General features: G+C 49.3%; 1 non-coding gene across 1 annotated transcript; it reads left to right on the top strand.

Moving 5' to 3' along the window:
- The first annotated feature begins 3903 nt into the window (after positions 1-3903).
- TRNAS-CGA (transfer RNA serine (anticodon CGA)) lies at positions 3904-3976 on the top strand. Its single transcript has one exon. It is a non-coding gene; the product is annotated as a tRNA-Ser (tRNA).
- Positions 3977-22895: the final 18919 nt, after the last annotated feature.

Below are 22895 nucleotides of genomic sequence, written 5' to 3'. Positions count from 1 at the left end.
CCGCGGCGGCCGCACATTTCGATGAAGGCGACATGCAAAAAAAAAAAAAAGCCCGTGTGCCGTGCGTTGGGTGCACGTTAAAGGACCCCCAGGTGGTCAAAATTAAGCCGGCGTCCCTCACTACGTCATGCCTCGTAATGAAATCGGGGTTCTGGCGCGTAAAAAAACCCCAGAATTTAATTTTGCCTTTACTTACTTACGCATGCTGCAACCCACGGAGGGGGTTGCAGGTGTGAAAGCTTACACAAGAATACGATAACCCATGTGGACCGATAACAAACTGTACAAGAAAACACATAATATAGTTATAATAGCTATGCATATATAGTAACTGCTACTACTGCAGTACTGTAGCAGTAGCGCACGCGCCAAACCCACGAACAATGGGATGGGTTATGGGAATGACGGAGGGGGGGAGGCAAGGAGAGCTTTGCTGAAAGAGAGTTAAAAAAAAAAGCGGCCGTGGCTTAGCTTGGTTAAGCCTGGTGATTGCGAAGCAATAGTAGCGCCCCTGGTGAGAGGAGCGGGAGTTAGGCCGCCGTTGGTGGCTACCGCCTCGCCTCGCGACGGCGTGAGATGGGGCCCCGTTTTTACACAGCTGGTGTGACGTCACTCTAGGTCACGTGGTGTGACGTCACGCAGCGAGGTCACGCTAAAGGTCAATGGTGCCTACCACCGCCTCGCCACGGAACGGGCTGAAGTGCGACCTAAAGTAGTATTGCTTCGCAATAAAAAAAGCAAATCCCGGCTGCGCGGGAATGATTATGGCACTGCCTCCGCCTTTACGCCAGCATTTTATTAATATATGCATGTTGGTCACCACGATAATAGCTCTATGTCCTCCCTGGTTGACTTTTGCACCAGAAGAGGGCGCTGGCGGTGCCGCTGCCGCCCACGCCTTTGGAAAACGGTGATACAAAATGACCCTGGTAATACGTTTTACGAGCAAGCTAAAGCTCCTTAATGTATTATCCTAGTAATTGTAATGATTGTAAAAGAAGTTACAGCACGCGTATCGAGCCTTATTTTGGCAGTAATGACTACCTTACCTATACACTTATTAACTACAATTCGTAGATTAAAATACGGGCCGTAATATAATTAATTACAAGGCTAACCATCCTAATTTTTGTAAAGTTGTTTCTATTGTCCCTGATCTGGAATGTATGGTGTTCCGTCATTGTGTGGCCACTAAACTTGCACTCTGTGGGGCTAACAGGCTTTTAGACTCTGCGGCGTCAACAAACTTTGGTCTTAGTAGGTTCAATAAACTTTGCACTTTGTAGGGTCAACAAACTTTGGACTTTGTAGGGTCAACAAACTTTGGACGTTGTAGGGTCAACAAACTTTGGACGTTGTGAGGCCAATGAACTTTCTTTTTTTTCTTTTCTGAACACCCCGGCATTTCGAAGTGACTACGGACAGCCCGCGAGGCGCCATTGCGTTGTCCCTCGCTAGGCGAACATGCGTATACCCGTGCGCGCATGCGCAGAGCGGCCTTCCTCCGCATTTCGCGATCCCGTATGGCCCTTGCCGTCACAGGCTTCATCTCCGTGGGGCATCCGTTGTGTGCCTTTGCCGTCAAAGCCTGCGAAAACAAAGGACCGTTTTCTGTCTTTTAAGAACGCCGTAGTGCCATTCTCTTCCCCCACCTCGCTTCCCGTCCTCCGAGGGGCACGGCATAAGGCTGCCCGTTCTGTGTAGTAGTTGTTTGTTTGCTGTTTGCATAGGCCTGTTTTGTTTTGACCTTCCGTGTTTACGCGGCGCTATACGCTTGGCTAGTATTCCACGGTGATTGACTGCAGTACGAACGTGAGCCCATAGAGTGAGCTGGAATGTGTCTTTTTTGCTGTTGGCCTACACGGAAGCGGAGCTAGAACGGACAAAGACACGGAACGAGCGAGCGAGCGTTGATTTGTTGCCTTCGAGAGCATCCTGCTTTTGATCGCCGCGGAAGAATCGTCAACCGAGCGAGCTGGCATAATCTGTCGTAACGGAAAAGACGAACGCGAACCTCACATTCTAATATTTTTTTTTTAAGTTACTGCTATGCTTGAGCTCAAGCAGTCACAGTACAATGAAGAAAAAAAAATGGGATGTTTTTTTTTTTTTTCAACGAAACCAGTTCTTCTTGTACTTAATGACGTATATTCCTGTTGAAAAATTCATCTACAGTTTCCGAACTGGCTGCTCTTCGCGCTGCATTCGAATACATTGAAACAGAACCGCCCAACAAACGGGCATTATTTTGTGATTCGAAAGCAGCCCTCCAGAGCTTGCGAGGTTTACGACGTGGCAATTATGAACAGCTGGTGTCTAAAATCAACGAAACTTGCCATTGTGCTTCTGAACGAGGACATGACATCATCTTTCAGTGGCTGCCGGGACATTGTGGCATCGTTGGTAATCACCTCGCCGATGACGCTGCCCGACGTGCTCAGGATGGCGCACCGACACTCCCTATACCTTTATCGAGAGTAGGCGCTGCAAGAAAGCTTTGCCGTCTCGCTCGTACCATCACGTTACGTTACTGGCATTCACCACAGAACTCTAAGTGTCGTTTATACAGCCTCGACCCATCACTGAAACTTAAATTACCAGCAAACCTTTCCCGACGTGACGCAACACTGCTGTGTCGGCTGTGGGTAGGAGTAGCATTCACCAACTCCTACAGCTGTCGTATTGGAACGGCGGACTCACCAATGTGCGCTAAGTGCAAGTGTGAAGAGACCATCAGTCATCTTCTGTGCCACTGTTCTCGCTTCGATAACCAACGTCAGACTCTCCAGTGTGCCTTGAATAGACTGGACGACAGGCCATTTACAGAAGCAAAGATCTTGGGAACCTGGCCTCACAGTTCATTAGCCCAGAAAGCAGTTCGAGCGCTTCTTCACTACCTGAAGGCAACAGACTTAAGTGCTCGACTATAGACATCCTGCACCTAACTTAGTGCATGTGAAAGTGCGGTACTCTTGTTTTCTCTCTCTCTCTTTCACTTCCCCCTCCTCACGTCTAGGGTAGCAAATTGGACTCAGTCTGGTTAACCTCCCTGCCTTTCCTTCTTCCCTTCTCTCTCTCTCATGTTGTCATATAAGGTAAATTCCCTCGTTAAAAGCACGACTATGTCCGCGAAAGCGACACTTTCTGGGCGTTCCTCCCCGCAGTTTTGACGCGTCGGGTGGGTCTCGTTCTTCTTTTTTTTTTTTTTTCTTCCTGGAGGGAATGAAGTGCGTCGACTTGGACACAGTGCAGCGGTAAACTGGACTCATCCCGGAGATGGTCGTCTACAGATGGCGGCCAAAGGGGCAACGTCCGAAATTTCCTGACATGGTTGGTGGCAGCTGCAGCCAATCTTTGTAATGTCTTGTCGACAAAAAAAAAGAAAATGTTTCACCAAGCTTCAGAAGTGCGCTTGGGGTATGTCGAAAAACACGGAAAAAAGAATATATATATATATATGCGAAGGTTGTGGGTTGCGAAGGTTGTGGGTTCGGTTCCCACCTGCGGCAAGTTGTTTTTTCATCCACTTTAATTTCCATTAATTTATCGTTTCTTTATTTCATTTATTAAACACAAGTAATTTCCCCTATGTTGTCCTTGGTGTCAGTGTTTGTTGGCTTCTCATGATATGACTAATAAAAACCGGGACCCTCGGTTAACCCCCTCTCTTCTCGTTTATTACATAACGAGGGTCTCGAATCCGGCAACATTGATGCCTTCAGGTAGCATGTGTGGGTTTATTGACCAGTTGCCTTCACCCAAAAAGATAACGTTCTCGTGACGCCTGCGGCAAGAAGGACGTTCCACGTCCGCCGCCAAGGTATGTGAGTGATGGCGCTGGCTAACACTCCCAGGGTTCTACTACGACGCATAAATACCTTAGAAAGTGGATGGGGAAACAGCGCCGCGGTAGCTCAATTGGTAGAGCATCGCACGCGAAATGCGAAGGTTGTGGGTTCGGTTCCCACCTGCGGCAAGTTGTTTTTTCATCCACTTTAATTTCCATTAATTTATCGTTTCTTTATTTCATTTATTAAACACAAGTAATTTCCCCTATGTTGTCCTTGGTGTCAGTGTTTGTTGGCTTCTCATGATATGACTATATATATATATATATATATATATATATATATATATATATATATATATGACAAAGGCTGGTAGACCAGCCTTTGTCAAAGTAAGTCACCTTTGCCACCTGACTTTGAGAAAAGCTGGTGCACCATGCCGAAACGTCAGTGGAAGTATATACTGTGCTAATTCAACGTACGTCGTACTCTCTCTTTCTGCATTTTACTACCGGGGCCAGCGTGATTTCCTCAGTCACTACTATATATATATATATATATATATATATATATATATAATTTGACCTTCGCGATTAGAGAGGTCGTCGTGAGGAACGCAGTGATGCGTTTCCAAGATACGACAAAAACGAGGAAGTCATCCAGTGGAAACGGCGGAACATTTTTTTTTTCTTAAGTTCAGGGTGACAAAAGCGTCGCCGTTGAGGGTCCCTTCCTTAATTGCACACCGCGCGTGTGTCTAGGACACGCATTCCGGCGTGTCGGAGCCTCGATCTCTGGCACCGGGCGGGCCGCCCTTGACACTGTTTCCGGTTCCCACCGCGAAACGACTCGGCGTCCCCGCATGCGTGCTAAAACTCTGCTCCTCGCGCCGCGCGCGGATTATATTTGTGTTCCCGCGTTTCGAGTGGAAGTGGCTCTGGGAATTGGACGCGGCGTGTCCCCGGCGCGCCTTGGACGTGAGGTGTATTAGCCAGTGAACGGACAAAACATTGCGGGGACCGTATAACTTCCCTACGAAACATTAATGTACGCGCGGCCAAACTTTTTAGTGCGCGCAACGAAGAGAGAGAAAAAAGCTACGGAGCCGAAGCGCGCACGCCCGACTGCATGCGCTCCCGAAAATAGTCCCACTTTCTCGTTCGCGCCCTGCAACTATAAGCTGGAGGATAAGGAACACAAACGCCTTCCTTACAACAGCGCTCGTGTTGAGACGAAATTCGGCATTCGGTGTTAAATGTAAATCAGCTGTTGTTGTTTTTTTTCGCTTTGCTCTTTTGCGTGCTGGCAAATGCGAAACCGTCGCGAGTGGCACGCTACGCCTTGATTGTGTATCGACTCCGAGAAGCCGAACACAAGTAAATCGTCCGTACGCAAGTCTCGGAGTCCACGTGAAGCGAAGCCTTCGTGTAGCGGTTAATTCCAATGCCATTATCCCCCCTCCACACTTCATTCCCGTGTCGTCGTGGTAAAGGGAACTGGCGCGCCCGTGATACGTACGTATAGTCACGTGCACTCTGAGCAGGCTAGAATATTACTGCTGACGAATTGAGAAATGTAAAGCGTGAGGGATGAACCCAGAAGAACGTCTGAAGCCACGAACTCGAAGATTAGACCTGATACATGTGCTACCCGTCACTCCCCGCGGTAACTGTACGATGATGATGATGAAGCGGGGCGGCGACAGATAGTCACCTAGCCTGCTTTAGCTGATCAATTAATCTGCAGGTATATACCAGCCTAGCATTTTGTCTAAGTGTCTCCCTAATCTTTTATCTCTTCCTTGAAGCTTCTATATCTGCCTTGTATACTTACCTAGGCAGGTAACGGATCCGATCATATCAATTTCTTCCCTACTATTTTTCCCGGCAATACTCTAAACGTCTCTTTCTAATCTCGACTGTCGACCCCGGTTAAAGCTTGCGCCCACTTTAAATCCAAGCGCTTCTGGAAATCGGACGTTTCCTACAGGATCTCGCTGAGTGAATACCTTATGTAGCATTCCATTTGGATGTGCCGAGTTGTGTCCGGGTCTTTGCTGCAACACCCACGTGCCTCATCCTGTAGCGAACATATTTGCTCCGGTGTGTGTGTTCTTTTATCCTCGGGCAAACCAGCTCGAGCCTCAAATAACAAGGCAATGCCCTTTGCCTTATCGCACACGTCCTGTCTAATTTCTTTCTGTGCGATCGCAGCGCCAGAGTTACTTCTGGTGGACCGAGGTTCGATTCTACCTTCCGAGAGGCAATCATTAATGCGAAAGCATTAGATGTCCCATGAGGCAGAAAAGCGGGCGTTGTCCGGAACGAGTGGTAACAAAGATCATCGTCATCAGTGACGTCATCAGCTTCTTGTATGCCGTGAGTAGTAATACAGAATTAAAGTTAGAACAACTTACTGTATAAGGTGACTTAAGGTGGAGTAAACTTAATTAGGGTAAAGTAAAGTCAATGAAGGTGAAGTAATGTGGATAAAAGCAGATTAAGGTCGAGTTGTGAAGGACACTTGACAATGTATGCCGTGACGTACCGTGGACGTAACCAATTGAGTAGAGAAGTCATAATGCTTTCGCATTAAAATCACGTAATTGTACTGAAGTGACTGTCATCTTTTTTTTCGTATATTTTTGTGTGTGTGATGTGCTTAACAGGACAGAAGCAGCAGCCACGCTCAGCAAAGCATACGCGAGCGTTCGCTAGGAAAGCCTCGCTTTAATATCGCTCGAGGATCGCCGCGGAGTGTCTCATTCGAGCGAAGTGACCACTTCGGGCGAGAGGGGCCGCTGCGATCCGCTTTCTTGAGTCTGAACGGACTGTTGATATAGAGGAACGTCGGATAGTGTGGTATTTAATTAATTACGTTAGCTGTGCGACTTACAGATGGCTAATTTTCAGGAACAATTGAGCGTTCGGCGGGAGTGAATGAAACGCCGCGAAAGGGCACGCGGCACGTCTCTGTGCCCTTTGGCAGGAGCTGCGTTTCGTTCTTAGAATGAAAGTATAGGTCATCATAAAAGCGGACGCGTCGCGTCTTGTATTAAAAGCGCTAAAAAAAAAAAAAAAAAAGAACGACGCAAGCGGTTTTGTAGCTTAGTAGTTTGAACCATGTGCTCAGCGCAAGCAAGAAAAATAATACGTAAATAAATAAATAAAGAGAAGAAAGACGTCAGCAGAGACTCGTGGTGTCGAAAAAAAAATGACGTATTTTTTTGCGGTTCGCGTCGCACCGAACAGGGCACCGCGTGACCGTTACGAAATTGATCCGTCTTGTGAGTTCAACATGCGGCGAGGCCTCGGTAGGTATGAGACGAAACCGTACCATGGGCTCAACGTGGCTTGTACCAACTATAAATCTACACAAGTTCAGTTATTTCGACCCGCCGGTGGGTTCCGCGTGGAATGTTCCTGAGGACTTGCGGCTTGGTTTTTTGCCTGACTGCGGTCATTATTCATCTGGCGGGCAATCTCTGAACGCTGCGTTTTATCTGTCGGCGATTCCCCGCCAGGGCTATATATAAGACTGTTCCTTACACACACACACACACCTGATATAGGGTTGCCAGCTCTCGAGGGGACCCAGTCGGGACCGGAGGTGGTGGTGGAAGTGAGTGAGTGGTGTCGGTCGACTACTGTCAGGAGCCTGTGCGCGCAAAAAAGTTTGTACAGTCGCGATCAATTTGAAGGTGATCGATCGAGCGGCAACCATAACTAGGAGCAGCGCCACGTTACGTCATCACCGTCGGTCGAGAGGGAAACATCAGATAGCTCCCCTCTCTCTCTTTTGGTGTTCCCTGAAGAGCTGTCACTCCCGCCACCGTTCACGGCATAACCTGCGAATTCATTTCGATTGCGTTACGAGCTTTTGCACGGAGGCGTCATTGTTAGCCAAGATATGCATGAGGAAGCGACGCACGCAGATCATTGCCATGAAAGGGAAACAGACACAAAAATGTGGCGAGTTGATCTCGGGGGCGATGGTTGCAGCCTGGAAGAGCATAATAGGGGAAGAAGGCAGCGCAATTTTTCTCTTCGCAGTACCAAAATCGGCCGCTATGCTGCTTGGAAAGCCCGCCGGTCGATGCTCGCGCGATCACCTTCAAATTGATCGGGACTGCACGTGCAACAAAGCTTCACAGTTTCTGCAGTCCTACCATGTCGGGGTCTACAAAAAGATAGGTGCCAACGTGGCGTCCAATACAGATAAAGGTGTACTACGAACGGTTAGGGCCAACAACAGAACTAAAACCACGAAAGAAAAAAAAAAGAAGACAGAGAACGGAACCGCCTTTATGTTTATGACGCTGCAACAGAAGGAAAGATAGAATAATGTACCACCGAGCTATCAGGCATCATAAAAAGAAAATCTGGCTTATTTGTTTTTATTGAGCAGAGGAAAAGAGCGAAAGCCGGGACATTTGCCCGTCCCGACTTAGTCAAGGCGGGACATTTACTCTAGTGTAGGGACTGACCCGCTAAATTCTGCATGGTTGACACGTGCCCTACTTATACATATAGCCGTTTGTACCAGCCTTGTGGCCGACTCCGTTCTCTACACAATTACGCTGTACAAAACAATGATACGGTTGCCTAAATATCTCCGCAGCAACCAATATATGCCTTGAAGCGCATAATTCCTTTATTAAATATTTGCTTTCTATGCCTAAGAATTCCTTCGCAGTGTCTTGCGTCTTCTCGGTCGGTTTCCGTCGAGTAAAATGGGCCGGTCCTGGAGACAGTCCAAAAGTAAAGTGGGCCGATCCCGGAGGCAGTGTAGTAGCAAAAAGGGGCCAATCCCGGAGGCAGTGTAGTAGCAAAGAGGGGCCAATCCCGGAGGCAGTGTAATAGCAAGGCGGGCAAGTCTCCGCGTCTAGTCGGGTCGGTACGCAATCGCTATGCCGCGAAAGGCGTTGCAAAAGATGAACAGATTTACAGCATTTAATTATATCCGCTTCACATTGATTCCAACATTTGCGCGGCACGTTTTCATAATAAATGTATTCATTCTTTTGCGGCCATTACCGGAGCCAGTGCAGGAAATTTCTTCTTCGGTTTCCCACGTCGCATATAGCATTTGGTTGAAACTAAATCTGCGAAATCGGAAGCGCTATTTCATGAGCTCTTAATCGCAGCAATGGTGTCTTACCAGTACTCACGTACGGGGCAGAAACCTGGAGGCTTACGAAAAGGGTTCTACTTAAATTGAGGACGACGCAACGAGCTATGGAAAGAAGAATGATTGGTATAACGTTAAGGGATAAGAAAAGAGCAGATTGGGTGAGGGAACAAACGCGAGTTAATGATATCTTAGTTGAAATCAAGAAAAAGAAATGGGCATGGGCAGGACACGTAATGAGGAGGGAAGATAACCGATGGTCATTAAGAGTTACGGAATGGATTCCAAGGGAAAGAAAGCGTAGCAGAGGGCGGCAGAAAGTTAGGTGGGCGGATGAGATTAAGAAGTTTGCAGGGACAACATGGCCACAATTAGTACATGACCGGGGTAGTTGGAGAAGTATGGGAGAGGCCTTTGCCCTGCAGTGGGCATAACCAGGCTGATGATGATGATGATAATCGCAGCAGCAAGACGTACGCTCTTGTGATGACATTTCACTTGTGTTCCCAAAACACACGCCACGCGCGGCCGTCGTAGCGCAAACACGTGCCGTGTGCTTTTTGAAACACTTCATTCAACGCAGCTGCGCGACTTCATTCGTCCTGGAAAATGTTTCTTGAAGTTGCACAGCTAACTCGTCGAGGCTGTTTCCGCATGCCGCGATTTCTCCCCCGCATTTCGCCAAATACGTGGAGGGAAAGCTTCACGTTTTACATTAGTGAAGATGAGGGAATATTTTCGCTCGTGGTATAAACAGCCCTAATGTGGAACTTCAGGGAAAATGGGGGAATGTCTTCTTTGGCAGTTTTTTCCGCGTGCGAAAGGTGGTGGTCACGCGTGGGAAAATAAGAGTTAAACACATTGCGCATGGTTGTCAGCATTTTCATATCACCTTCTTTGTGCTATTCGGGATATCTGAAGTGCCTACGGCTACAGACTCTTGATGGGGCGCGTACGATATCGTATTTGTTGGAGAAAAAAGAAAGAAAGGAAAGGAAACGCACTGATTCAACTAAATGGCGGGAAACTTAGCGAGGTATAGCAATAGTAACCGATGAGACGAGCACAGCTTCGTCGCACGTAGCTGTTATAGCTGTCTGGGCTATGTAGAGGACGAACGCGGTGTATGAGGCTCGTCGAGCTTTCTTCTCCTTCGTCCCACTCCCTGCAGAGTAGCATGTAGGCAAGAATACGCTGGCTAAACACTCTGAATTTGCAATAAAGAGCTATATATATATATATATATATATATATATATATATATATATATATATATATATATATATATATATCGAGCTGAACGGGCTAGTCCGTATACCATTTTTTAACAAACGAAGATTCTTGGACCGTACGTCGTAGGTTTACAAAGCAGCTCGAGTGCTGCTTCACTTCATTAAGTGAACTGGCCTAAGTGACCAATTGTAGGCGGGATGGACAGCACTACGTTTTCCAACTTCGTTCCTTCCGCTGTCTTTCTTTTCGTCCCTTAACCCCCTTTCCCACTGCGTAGGGTAGGAAACCACAGCGATACACGCATGTCTAAATACACTGGCAGCTTCTATTCCCCTTAACAAGAGAGGCGTTCACACGAAGATGGAGGGTAGAAGTGATGAGCCGTGTAGTAGAACAAAGAATGTTAAGAATGTTACATTAAGCCAACGTTTCGAAAAAGGGACGTGACCTCGTCGGTGCGGCCGCTGCTTGCCTTAGCAGCGCTTTTATGTACGTGCAGCTCACTCACCCTCACCCTCAATGGGGGACGAGGAGGAGCTGGTGCTCCAAGTGAAGGAAAGTCAAACTGACAATTGTATTACTGTTGATGACCTACGTCACAACGTGTCACAATGGCCCTCGTGTCACCATTGATCGCATTCGGATGGCGAAAGTTATGCGTCCTGCGAGAAATGTTAATTACGTGCTTACGTAGACAAAACTTTTGTGGAAACAATGGGGAGAGAGGAGGGGGGAGGGTAAAGGGAGCTTCGCTTTAAACTAGTACTGCCATGAAAATCTCGGCTTCTCGTGTTCTAGTTAAGCGAAAACCCTGGACCTTGAATACGAGGAAAAACAATACCTCCGAAAGCCCCACATAATTTACCAGTTTCGATTTCGTTTCCCAGGAGATGTTATGCGTCGTAACGTTGTGACGCAGCTGGTGGTCACGTGGGAGCGGCACAACGCTGCGTTTTCGGCACTCGCTGCGCCTCGCGCGGTGGTCTGCTGAACTGCTATTTATTGCTGTTGCCTCAAAACATGGCTCGTACCCACGAGGGGGATTGGACACATTCATGATGATGATGATGATGATGTCCTTGATGAGATTGGCGCTCACCCACTCGCGGGGATTGGCCAAAAGTCGGGCAGACTTTGCTTTGCGTGACATAATGATGATGATGATGATGGCCTCATGTTATGGCTCATACCCACACTGGGGAATTGGCCAAGAATTGCGTGCTGAAACGTTCACCTAATCTTTTGAAGTGCTACTTATTCGATGAGAAAAAATATACCGAAAGAGAGATTTAAAAAAACATACAAAAACAAACAAAATTCAAGACAAAAGTTCGAAAGTTATTCGTTTTGTTGACTGAATGTAGGCTGCTTGTTCTTCATCGTCATCGTCGCCGTTGTTTACTTCGTCTTCTTCAGTCCTAGATTGGGGCTTCCACTTTACGGGTTCTTATCATTAATGTTCCAAGCCAGCGCTGACCTTTCGTATGCGTTCGTGTGTGTTGTTTTATGTGTTTCTTTTCGCGCACCAGCCGAATTCATGTTCCTGCACCCAGATCCTCTCCGATATAGGCGTCGCTCTTGACCCCTCTCCTTCCGTCTGTCTATCTCTCTCAATTTGCTCTTTCCCTCGCTCGCTCTTATCTGCACTTTATCCGCGGGCCGCACTTTTCTTTGTCTCAATTAACTACCCGACTCTTTTCTTTTTTTCTTTCCTCCAGCTGCTGCAGAAGGTTACAGCCAGGTTTCCACACGCGCCTTGACCGCGATACCCGCGGTGGCGATGGTGTCCGCCGCCAGAGGCGCGCCGTTCGCACGCGCGTGCCGTGCGAGGCGTACACGAACGCACAAACCACTGCGCATGCGCTCTCTCTCGAGTCGTACCGCGCGGATCTCCCACGAGGAAAGAACACGTACGCTAGCGGTGGTGGCGGTAGCCGTACAGTTGTCTCACTAGAAGCGTGCAGTGGCGTGGGAGCCGTGGAAGGTTATGGCGTGCCTACACTGAGAACCTTCCTTCCCCGGCCTCTGCTCTTGCGGTTTCAACTTTTCGCATACGTTGAAAAATATTCTGGAAGAAAAAGCAAAAGCGCGTGTGTTCTTCGAATTCCGGGCAATACGCCCGCCACGGTAACTCAGTGTATATCTGTGGTGTTGACCGCACCAGCGCGACGTGACCATGGACACACGTCACGGAAGAAAGAGGCGGCAAGAGGCAGGCGCTGATTACAGCTGTACCGATTGTTTGTCAAAATAGCGAAGACTGAATAAAATGTCACGTGAACGTAATCCAATCGCTATACGCCAGTCATGAAAGAACACCAACTTTCCAAGTCCTCTTCGCGTTCTTCTCGACGTCGTTCTAATGCTGCGACCACGTTGCGATGGTGGCAGCTTGCAAGAATACCCTCGTCCACCGAGTTCTGGGTGCACATCAAAGAAAACCTAGGTGATCAATTTGCGCCGGAAGCCTTCGCCGGTACCTCACCGAAGCGTCCTGATGCCTACCGAAGGCATGCAAGTGCTGGATGCAGGGCGTCCACTACTTGTAAGACGCTTATTGGCGGTGTCTCCAGCTTAGTAAAAAGCATGCGATGATCATAAACTAACCGCTTTATTATGACGGCGAAGTGCCGCGGTCTTGCTCCGGCAGCGTCTCGAAAGCTGATGGGAAGTTCCATGCTGTCGCTGTGCCTTCCAAGTCAGAGGATGGATGGCGCCCTGTGCATGAAAGTGGTGGTTGCGCTGACGCCACAAAATCAATTAGAGTTGACAGTACACGAGCAACGGCGCGTTGAAGCCAGTCGACGCTGCAGTTACGTGTTCGGAATCTATACCTCGAGCTTGACGGGAAGGGTCCTACGGGGCCTTCTAAATAATTACCAGTAGTACATGTAGGGTTTTGCCTATGCAAAGTGCGTTTTTGTTTCTGTTGGTGTCAAAGAATTGAAGTGTGTATAAGGCGTACGTTGGCTGGAAATATTGACCTAGCGGAACTATAGTTTGATCTCGCCTTCTGCATCAGGGAATCCATACCAGAGTGATATATCGAAAACCAAGAATAAAAATAAAGGTATAGCATGGGTGGACCAAGCGTCACACCCGTCGATCTCTCTCTGTGAAGCGGTATCGTCAAATTACCACTCTTACGTAAACCACACGCCCTCCTGGAATCGAATAAATCACTTTTAAGTATCGCGAGTCTCATCTGTTATCTTTCGTGTCACGTTCCCTTTCCCGTTAACGTAACATCAACGCAGCATTCATTCAAAGCTGTAAGAACACGTGATGTATTGCGGAAGCTTAGAGTGATTTATATTGAATGCACCCTGCTTTTATAAAGTATAGTCGCCTGCAAAACCTTCGCGACCGCCGTTCGATTCTCGCTTCTACGATCTCATCTGGAATTTATTTTTCGCCGTGAATTTTAAGTATAAAGTGCTTTTCTTTTTTTCCTCAAGATTTCTACGAGCTGAAATGTCTGCGGTTACAGGGAAAACCGAGTCAGCAACCGTCTGTGTTTGCCAGTGCTCAGTCAAAGAATTTGATAACGTTAGCTTAACGTGTGTGATTTTCAAGCCATGTCTATGCTCCCTGCTGTAACACCATAACACCTCCTCAGCAGAAGCGCTAAAGGGGGATGGGGAGGGGGGGGGTGCAAAACGCTCGTGCCAGAAGCAGAATACAGAAAACGTTGCCTTGGTTCTATTTTATACACTGCAAAATAAATTTACGCCCTTAAAAGTGAGAAGGGGTGTCAATCTCTTTATAACTCACACCCTTAGACCCTTTTTTGTTTTCTTTATACACAGATTTACACCCTTTACCACTTTTAAAGGTGTAATTTACTTTACAGTGTACAGGAGCTGAGAAGGCACACGAATGACGACGAAGCTGGAATACCTCTCGTCTCTCGTCGCGCAGCCACGGCGTCAGCTCTGGCGGCACTGCACGCAATTAGCGGCACGGATCGACGCGGAGAGGTGTTGAGAAAGCCTCGTTAGTATGGCAGGAGCGGCGCTTGTTATGTGGCCGTGGCAGCAGCGGCACGGTTCAGCGCGGCCGACGCAAGATAGACAACAGCGCGACAAGGGGAGACCGGGAGAGGCTTGCACGTTCCGGCTCAACCATACGTACCGTCTCGCGGTGTATCTCTTTTATTTCGACTGCTTGAGTTGGCACCGGCTCTGTGTGTCACTATGTGGAATCATGTTCTCCCTCTTTGCTGCGAAGGTTTGGCGCGAGGGCTTTGCCAATTCCAGGTGCGCACTTTGGTCTGGACTTGAGGAAGTCGCGGTCGCGAGGTTATCGTGGTCAGAACTTGACATATACTTGCGAAGGGTCGCGCGTCTCCAGCTTGCGACATGAAACGCGCGGTTTTGGAACCCTTTTCGCCTTGGTCGCACACAGCTGTGACTTGTGTAACCACGGAAGGCGTCTTGATCACCTCACCGCCACACCTGGGCCTTTTCTTCAGCAACTGGCAACTTTGTAACGTGGATGGGGTTTGGGGTTCATCACGCGTCTCTGGCGAGTAGCTTTGTGAGGTTTGACTGCGCTGCTTGAAGTCCGAGACTGTCGTAGCGAAAGAACTCTTGGGTATATATCTAACTGAATCACGTCATGTAAACTGCTCATGATCGAACCGCTGCAGTTCCCTTGACCCTGCCTTAAGAAGCACGCACAGAACTCGCCTTTAATTTTTTTTTTTAATTCTTTCTGGACAAAATCATTGTACGTAGCCATTTGTACGTAGTACGTAGCCGTTCGTACGTAGCCATACATTGAATAAAAAATTCCGGCAAAACCCATCTCAGATGATCGTCGATGTTAATGCAACTAACATTGAAGCAATTTAACAACACGCCGTACTGCCACTGCCGAAAAGCGTCATGTATGAGGCGTAAATGCAGCCAGGCTCGTCTCTCGCGCTTTTCTCTTGGCAGGTTGCGCCATCTCGTGGCGCCGCCGCGAAGTCCGCCTGCGGCGCATGTGAATACATATTCAGACAACATTGAATATATATGACGCCAGTTCGATTCCGCGTCATAGATGCAGGATTTTAAGGATTTTCTTTTGTCATTGAAGGGTGGCACATGCGCAGTAGCACACGTCCAGCGACTCAAGTTGGCGTCGAAGACGTTCGTTGAAATGCGGGACCATGCCCAGTGGCACATACCGATTGACGTAAGTTGGCTTGAAAGAGGTTCATTGAAGAGCGGTACATACTGAGTTAAACTTAGCCAGTGAGCCAAGTTGACTTCAAAGAGGTCCATTTGTGGAGCGGCACATACCCAGGGACACATACAAAGTGAGCCAAGTTGGCGTCAAAGATGTTTGTAGTGAGGGCGAGGTTGGTAAGACCGTCTCCAGTTTAGCGAGGTTTTCCGAGGCATGAGGCGTCCATGAGGAATGCAGAAGACGGCACCTGTGTTGTAGCCGCTGTTGTTGTTGTTGTTGTTTTGTTGTTGTTCCTCAATGACCTGGCGCAACCCACTCTGGCCGTGAATCGGGCAGTGTAAGGGTACTACGGCAGGGTGCATGCCGCACCGTATGGTGTGGTATGGTATTCCGTATGCGATGGCGCACCGTACCGTATGGTATGGTATTCCTTATGCGATGGCGCACCGTACCGTATGGTATGGTATGGTATGGTATTCCTTATGCGATGGCGCACACCCACTGTGGGGGTTTGGCCAAGGTTTGGATGAAATTAGGCAATCTTTATGAAATACTAAAATTGGTAAAGCTAACTGGAGGAAATGAACGAAAATAAAATGTTTAAGAATTCAAGACAATCTCTTTGTAGCAATTATAAATTCCTCCACGGTTGAGCAAATATCCGGAGCTGGCTTCGTTCTCGATCTTCCTGCGTGCCTCGCGTGCGCCTTGAACTGGTGGCAATGGGGCTGCCACAGGTTCATTGACGAGCGGCACATACCCATGGCCGCTTACTCAGTGACTCAGGTTGGTCCAGTGGCTTGTTTCAAGCACACCCGCCGTGGTTGCTCAGTGGCTATGGTGTTAGGCTGCTGAGCACGAGGTCGCGGGATCGAATCCCGGCCACTGCGGCCGCATTTCGATGGAGGCGAAATGCGAAAACACCCGTGTACTTAGATTTAGGTGCACGTTAAAGAACCCCAGGTGGTCGAAATTTCCGGAGTCCTCCACTACGGCGTGCCTCATAATCAGAAAGGGGTTTTGGCACGTAAAACCCCATGATTTAATTTTAATTTTTTTGTTTCAAGTATGATTCTCTCAGCACCGCACATCGCTGGGCGTAGACCAGTGAATCAAGTTTGTGGGAAAACGGTTCGCGACATCGAAATACAGACACATAGAAAGCATCCCGGAAAGTGCGTGAAGGCTGCTAAGAATGCTAATCGCATTAAACCAACACTTTGGACGCCACCGTTTTCATTGGGTATCTTAACTCATGCTTCGGCGACAATGAGCAGTTTGTAACTGGACGCATCGGACGCGCTTACCGCTGACCTACGGCGTATCGTCCGCGTTTCTAAATTAGCACGGGATCTTGTGCGCAACGTATGCGCACTGAGAGGCTTCGTACGTCGTGCTTGCACGAATATTTCGGAGGGCGCATGCAAGCAACACATACTGTTGCGGGCGGAGTTGACGCTGTGCGCTTGGCTAAGAAGAATCTGCTCTTGGGAAGATGGCGGTGTTCGAGGTGCAGAGCCCGCTCATTTCTCAGGAAAAGTGTTCGTACGGCAAGAGGAATCGGTGAAAGTCAATTTGAAGCGACGAGGCCTTGCTTGTCCTTCGTGTTCTCAGACACCGTTTGCTCTCGTAATGAACCAACTAGCCATCGCAAACAATACGGCTTCATCTATATAGACACTGCTGTATGTACGACGCTTTCTTGTGCTGTGCGTACACCTTGTCGAGCTCTGTATGTAGTAATGAGGTCACCGTTGCACGGTGCGCTTATCACTACATTACTCATTGCTACATCACTCATTCGTATTCCGCACGAGCGCGGACTACCCGAGTGAACGGTCGCCCCAGGAGCGCGTCTGGGTGGCAATAGCTGGCTGGTACGTTACGTCGTACTCGCAATTCCAGCCGCCAATGGGCGTGGCGCATGCTTTCCTGTCGCATAAGCAGCGCGTGCTTCTATATTCCGCGGACGGGGACCTGCGACTGCGTCGTTGCTGAGATAGCGCACACGCGTTGCGAATTTACATGCGGCGCCCCCCCCCCCCCCTCCCTACTCCCCGCCTCCCCCGCGTGCCGTCGCTATATGCTATACCACTACGCTGCCTGCCGTCTTCGTCGGCCGCAATTGAATTACCTGCACCGACGGGCAGGAAGTTTCGGCGGCTGGCTACTGCGCGGGGCCCTTCTGCGCACAGTGGCGGGCGGTTGTCACGCGCACGCGCGCTGCTGCGTCCGTAGCAGGAATACGACGCCGGGCCGCAGCGGCATGCAGGGATAAGAGGGAGAGGAGGAAACGAAAGTGGAACCCCAGCCGGAGTGTAATTACTGTCATTAGAGATTCTTCCCTCGGCTCTGCACGGGGCCCGGCCTCTCCTCCTTCGGACGCAGCAGCCTCCGCAGTAGACACACACACACGAAGGCGCGCGCGGCCGTCGCGTTCTGCAGGTATATACGCTTCTTTCCTGCCGTGGAGCCGCGTAAGTGGGTGCCTTGCACGAGGCATGTAAGTGCTCTCGGGGGGGGGGGAGGGAGAATTGGGTCTCTCTTCGCCAGGGCCATCACCACCAGCCACTCTGAGGACGCAGTGGAGCTTGACGGCGCGGGCTGCACGGACGGCCGCGACGGCAGTGAGGACGCGTCTTGGCGCTGGCGCGTCTCTGCGCGTCCGTCCGTTCACCACGAACGGACGGACGGATGGACCGAAGAAGGAAGGAACGAATGAACGGGAGAAAGAACGAAGGAAGCAAAGAATGAAGGATGGAAGCAACCAATGAACGAGCGGAAGGAACAAAAGGAAACGAAGAACGAGTGAATGAATGAATGGACGAACTAATGGAGCAACGAAGGAAGACAGGGAGGAAGGTGCGAGAGGAAGACACAAAACGAATGAATGAGCGAGTAAATGAACGAACGGAGCAACAAAGGAAGGTATAGGAAGGGAAGGAAGAACGAAGGAACCAGAGAGTGAAGGATGGAATCAACGAACGAACGAGCGAAAGACACAAAACGAAAGAGAAAATGAATGAATGAATGAATGAATGAATGAATGAATGAATGAATGAATGAATGAATGAATGAGCTGACGAAGCAACAAAGAGAGGCAGGGAGGTAGGAACGAGTGGAAGAAAGAACGAAGGAAGAATTTATCGTTCTTGCTACGATTGGCATAACTGTAGCGCTCGTGACTTGCAAGTTGGCGCGTAGCATGGCCGAGTCGCGTTATTTCTCCATTCTCGGGCTATTCCACATGATTGATTGGTGTCCCTTATTGAATGTGCAATACTGGCGCACATTATAATATACCTTATCTCTCTTAGGTGACTCTTAGGTGGGCAATAAATTTAATTAAGCATTGACTCGCGATAAAGCGTAACTAAATGAAGTCGAGGCATTGAAAACTATAGCAAAGTTTATCGTTGTGCCTCAGAGCTGTGGTCTCAGGCGTCTCAGAGCTCAGGCGTGAGGAGCAGGGGCGCCAGGTGGCGCTGCAGTCGTCGCGCCTCGAGCGTGCGCGAGACGAGAGCGAAATGAAACCGTCGGCGTTTCTCAGAGCGCGAGGGAATGATGAGATATATTTCTTTTGACGTTTACTGTTTGTACCGCTCAGAAACACCGCGAATCCGCTTCTGCGGTGTTTCGGCAAAGCGGCTACACACGCGGAGTTCGACCATCGCCACGTCCGCCTCGGGAGGCGGCTGGAAAGCTCGGCTGCCGGTGGAAGGTCGGGTGAGCTCGTGCCGGCGTCCAGACTCGCCACTGTAGAAACTGTGGAGACGTCGGAACTCCGAAACCCAACTGCCAGCGGTGCCGTGCTCGTACGCGTGCCACGAACCGCGCACCTTTGTTCTCTTCTTCCTCTTACGCTTGCTGATTCCGCAAACTTCCTTAAGCTGTCGCAAGAGGGCGCTGCTTAAGCTGTCGAAAGAGAGCCTGGTGGCGCAACCTACCGCCCCGTTCCAAAGGGGACGCTCATAATATCCATCCATCCATCCATCCATCCATCCATCCATCCATCCATCCATCCATCCATCCATCCAGCCATCCATCCATCCATCCATCGGTTGACGTTAGGCAGTATAATAGCAAGAGCTTGGTGGCGCAAGCCACCGCCCCGGCAGTTCCAAAGGGGACGCTCATAACATCCATTCATCCATCGGTTACCACGGTGTGGAGCACACGCAGCTGCTCACGAGGAACGCTATCGTATATGCGCACAACGCTCTTGCCAACAACGGAAGCCATAGAACGCCGCCCTCGCTGCGGCAGAGCCGATTTAACGTCGGTGGGTCCACTTGGCTTCGCCGCTTTTTGCAGCCAAATGCACTGCGCATCCATGGACACCTTGTAACCCTCCTTCAAGCGCGGGCTGCGCAAGCCGTCGATGCCGTGACAGCACGGCGACGGCGACAACAGCAGCGGTGTGAATGCGCATCGAGCGTCCGTGTAAATGCTATTGCAATAAAATGCGAGTTCAGATGGTCGTCCATCCTCTTTACAGTTACTGCAGTTGCAAATGCCATGGAACATTTCCCGCTGCTATTCAACTTTACTGCCTCTGGCTATGAGTGACTTTTACAAAAGTTTACTCATTTTTCGTTTTACTGGGGAACGCATCCGTGTGCTATACTTGTGCAGCTGTGCAGAAACAGTCAGACACGTCTTCTTTCGGCCTAGCTCGCCCTTCGGACTATTCGTTAAAGCGGCCAGATTCCAAACTACTTTCCTTCTTCTGTGCCAAAGACTTTAGGACCGTGTCATCGTGCGTTGCAGGCTCACACAGCGACTCAAGGATTACTACAATTACTAAAATTCTTTGCCTGGTGCCCTATGACGTAAAACTATTGCATTCTGTTTTAAGGTGAAGCTTTCTTTGACTCTTCCTTCGGCTTTTGCGCTGCTGCTGCTTCGTTGCGCACCGCGTCGGAGTTGGTTCAGAGCGTGTACATACATGGCAGGAGCGTGGCATAGAGGATAGGCGACGTAAGAAACTCTCTTGAACCTTTGCACCGCGTCAGGTGCGCACAGTGCCCTCTTGATATATCTCCCTGGGCGTCGCCACAACGCCCTCTTGACGGCTGTAATTATCCGTGACCCCGCAAAAGCATTGAAGAAACTGCAGCGCTTACCTTTCTACTAACGTGCAACCGTCCAGAGGGGAGGTATATAGAATGCTAGTCAGGAGGTAGGGAGAAAAGGCAGAGAATGAGCAGAACCGATGGCAATCGCGAAACTCTTGGCACTCTTCGCTCGTAACTCGCATACATGGGAAGAGGAGGGAGAGCGAATAGGCGACGCGAGAAGGCGAGGGAATGCTACTACTTGGCTGCCTCGATGCGCGCTACCCCGAGGCACCCTAGCTAGACATGACAGTGGTGGCGGAGAAACTCGATAAATTCAAGTTTAAGGTTCGGTAAAGTACTTTTTATGCTATTTGTGAAAAAATAAACACCATGCAAATTTGTCAAGCGGACGACAGACGCACGGCGTGCAGACTCTAAAAGCCGCATTAAAGTACCGTAGCATATTTGTGCCGTGCCGTTTTTATTTCGTTTTCTTGCCCATAGCTGACGCGGAAGTCCGGAAACGCCTTCGTCTGTGTCCCTTCGCGTTATAAACCAAGATTAAGTCAGGAAACCTCCACTCTCTCCACGAAACACTGTATTCTGAGGCACTATTCTGGATGCTGAAACTCCGCCATGTTGCCGTTCTGAACCAATCAGATAGGGCGTATACCCACCCTGTGAACCAATCAGAGCTGACAGGATGGCGAAGTTGCCGATATGGCGGAATTCGACTGTTTTCTTTCAGAACAGCATTCCTTGCTTTTTGAAATATGAAGACAACCGGAAGTTTCGCAACTGCTGTGATTTAAAAGCTACGATTCTCATCACCACGTGTTATATACTTAGGCTTAGCTCTTGGCAACTGGACACAAGATATAGTCACGACAAACAGCAAGAATGGCCGCTGCAAACGTGTTTAGCATGCATAGTTTTCTGTTTGCGTATACCTAGGCTTGCTTGTTTCCCGCTCATTTCGCCCTAAAGTGCCTCGAGTGAGCAACCTTTGCGTTCTCGAGCCGCACTAATCCGCACGCGTTCCGCGTAACTCTGGAGCGTGACGAGCCCACTGCCTGTGCCGGTGACGCACGTGGTCCAACTCTTGGCCCGCGTCCAGAAGATGGCGCCGGTCGCAGCGCTCGCTCTCCGGGGGGGGGGGGGGGGCGTTATCTGGCGGTCAGATAATTACCCGAGGCCGCAGCAATCGCGACCCGCCTCACAACGACGACGACAACGTCCAGTTCCTCCGTTTGACGTGCACGGGACATCGGTGCTGCAGAACGCGACGGTAGCATTTTGTTCCTGTATTTCTTGCCGAATTTCTTGTTCTTTCTTTCTTTCTTTCTTTCTTTCTTTCTTTCTTAACTTCTTCCTTCCTTCCTTTCTTTCTTGATTCATTTCTTAATTTCTTCCTTTCCTCTTTTCTGATGCTGCTGCTGTTGTCTTTCTTTACGTCTCATATTAATGCAGTCGCATGTACAAGGCTGTCGCCCGAGACTGGATGCCACTAACATTTCGAGTAATAGGCACAGCGCGGTTGAAGTGTTGCTAAAGTAAAAATAAAAGATTAGGCTGTATTAGTAAACCAGACTCCTATGCCAAAGCAGCCATTCTAACCGTGAGAGGAAGCTTGGCAAGCCAGCAAGGACGTGAATACGAAAGATCAGTGGCGACGCCAATGTGTAGTTCCCGCACTAGCTCGACGTGACGTCACGGATTTTGACAGCTCGTCTACTGGGGTCTACACAAATGTTTATCGATAAAGAAGTACTAAATCGCATTCCAAAGGAAGCAAAAACTCGACCTAAGAAGTTTCGAAAGGTATTCCTGGGACAAAGAGAGAAGAAAGAACTTGTAGATCTAACTCGTTGTTTGGATCTTCCCGTAAATGACAGAAAGCTTGTTTGAGGTTGGCGATGTGTAGCAGCCTGTAGTGGATGGCACGAGCAGAGCCTCGTCGCCTGTAGCTGTTGTCTGCCTGTTCCCAGGAGGACGATGCTTGATGCTTGTCGAAGGAGGAACGTTGGCCAGATGTGCGGGGAACAGAGAAGTGCCGCCGGATGTCTGAGTACATTGGCTTCTCCACATCGCGGTGGCACATACCCATAATGGGGGATCGGCCAAGAACCTTTCAGCCTCCGCTCGTTTCCTAAAACAGCGAAACTCCCTATCACTGTTTTCAGAGATTAGCGGAGGCTGGAAGGTCTTCGTGAGGTATAGTGCTGACACACACACACGCGCGCACACACGCACGCGCACACGCGCACGCACGCACGCGCACACGCACGCACGCGCACACACGCACATACACACGCACGCACATATATCGTCAAGTGTCAAAAGTGCCTCTTGGCATTCTTTCATTGTGCAGAACAGTCGAGCAACTTGTATCCGATTCCATCCTGTAGATACACGGACGTACGGAGCGAGCGACAGATAGATAGATAGATAGATAGATAGATAGATAGATAGATAGATAGATAGATAGATAGATAGATAGATAGAT

This window comes from Dermacentor andersoni, chromosome 9 (genome assembly GCF_023375885.2).
Source record: "Dermacentor andersoni chromosome 9, qqDerAnde1_hic_scaffold, whole genome shotgun sequence".
Classification (NCBI taxonomy): Eukaryota; Metazoa; Arthropoda; class Arachnida; order Ixodida; family Ixodidae; genus Dermacentor; species Dermacentor andersoni.
The sequence above is the reverse complement of the archived record's forward strand: the minus strand, read 5'-3'. Positions and strand labels throughout refer to the sequence as shown.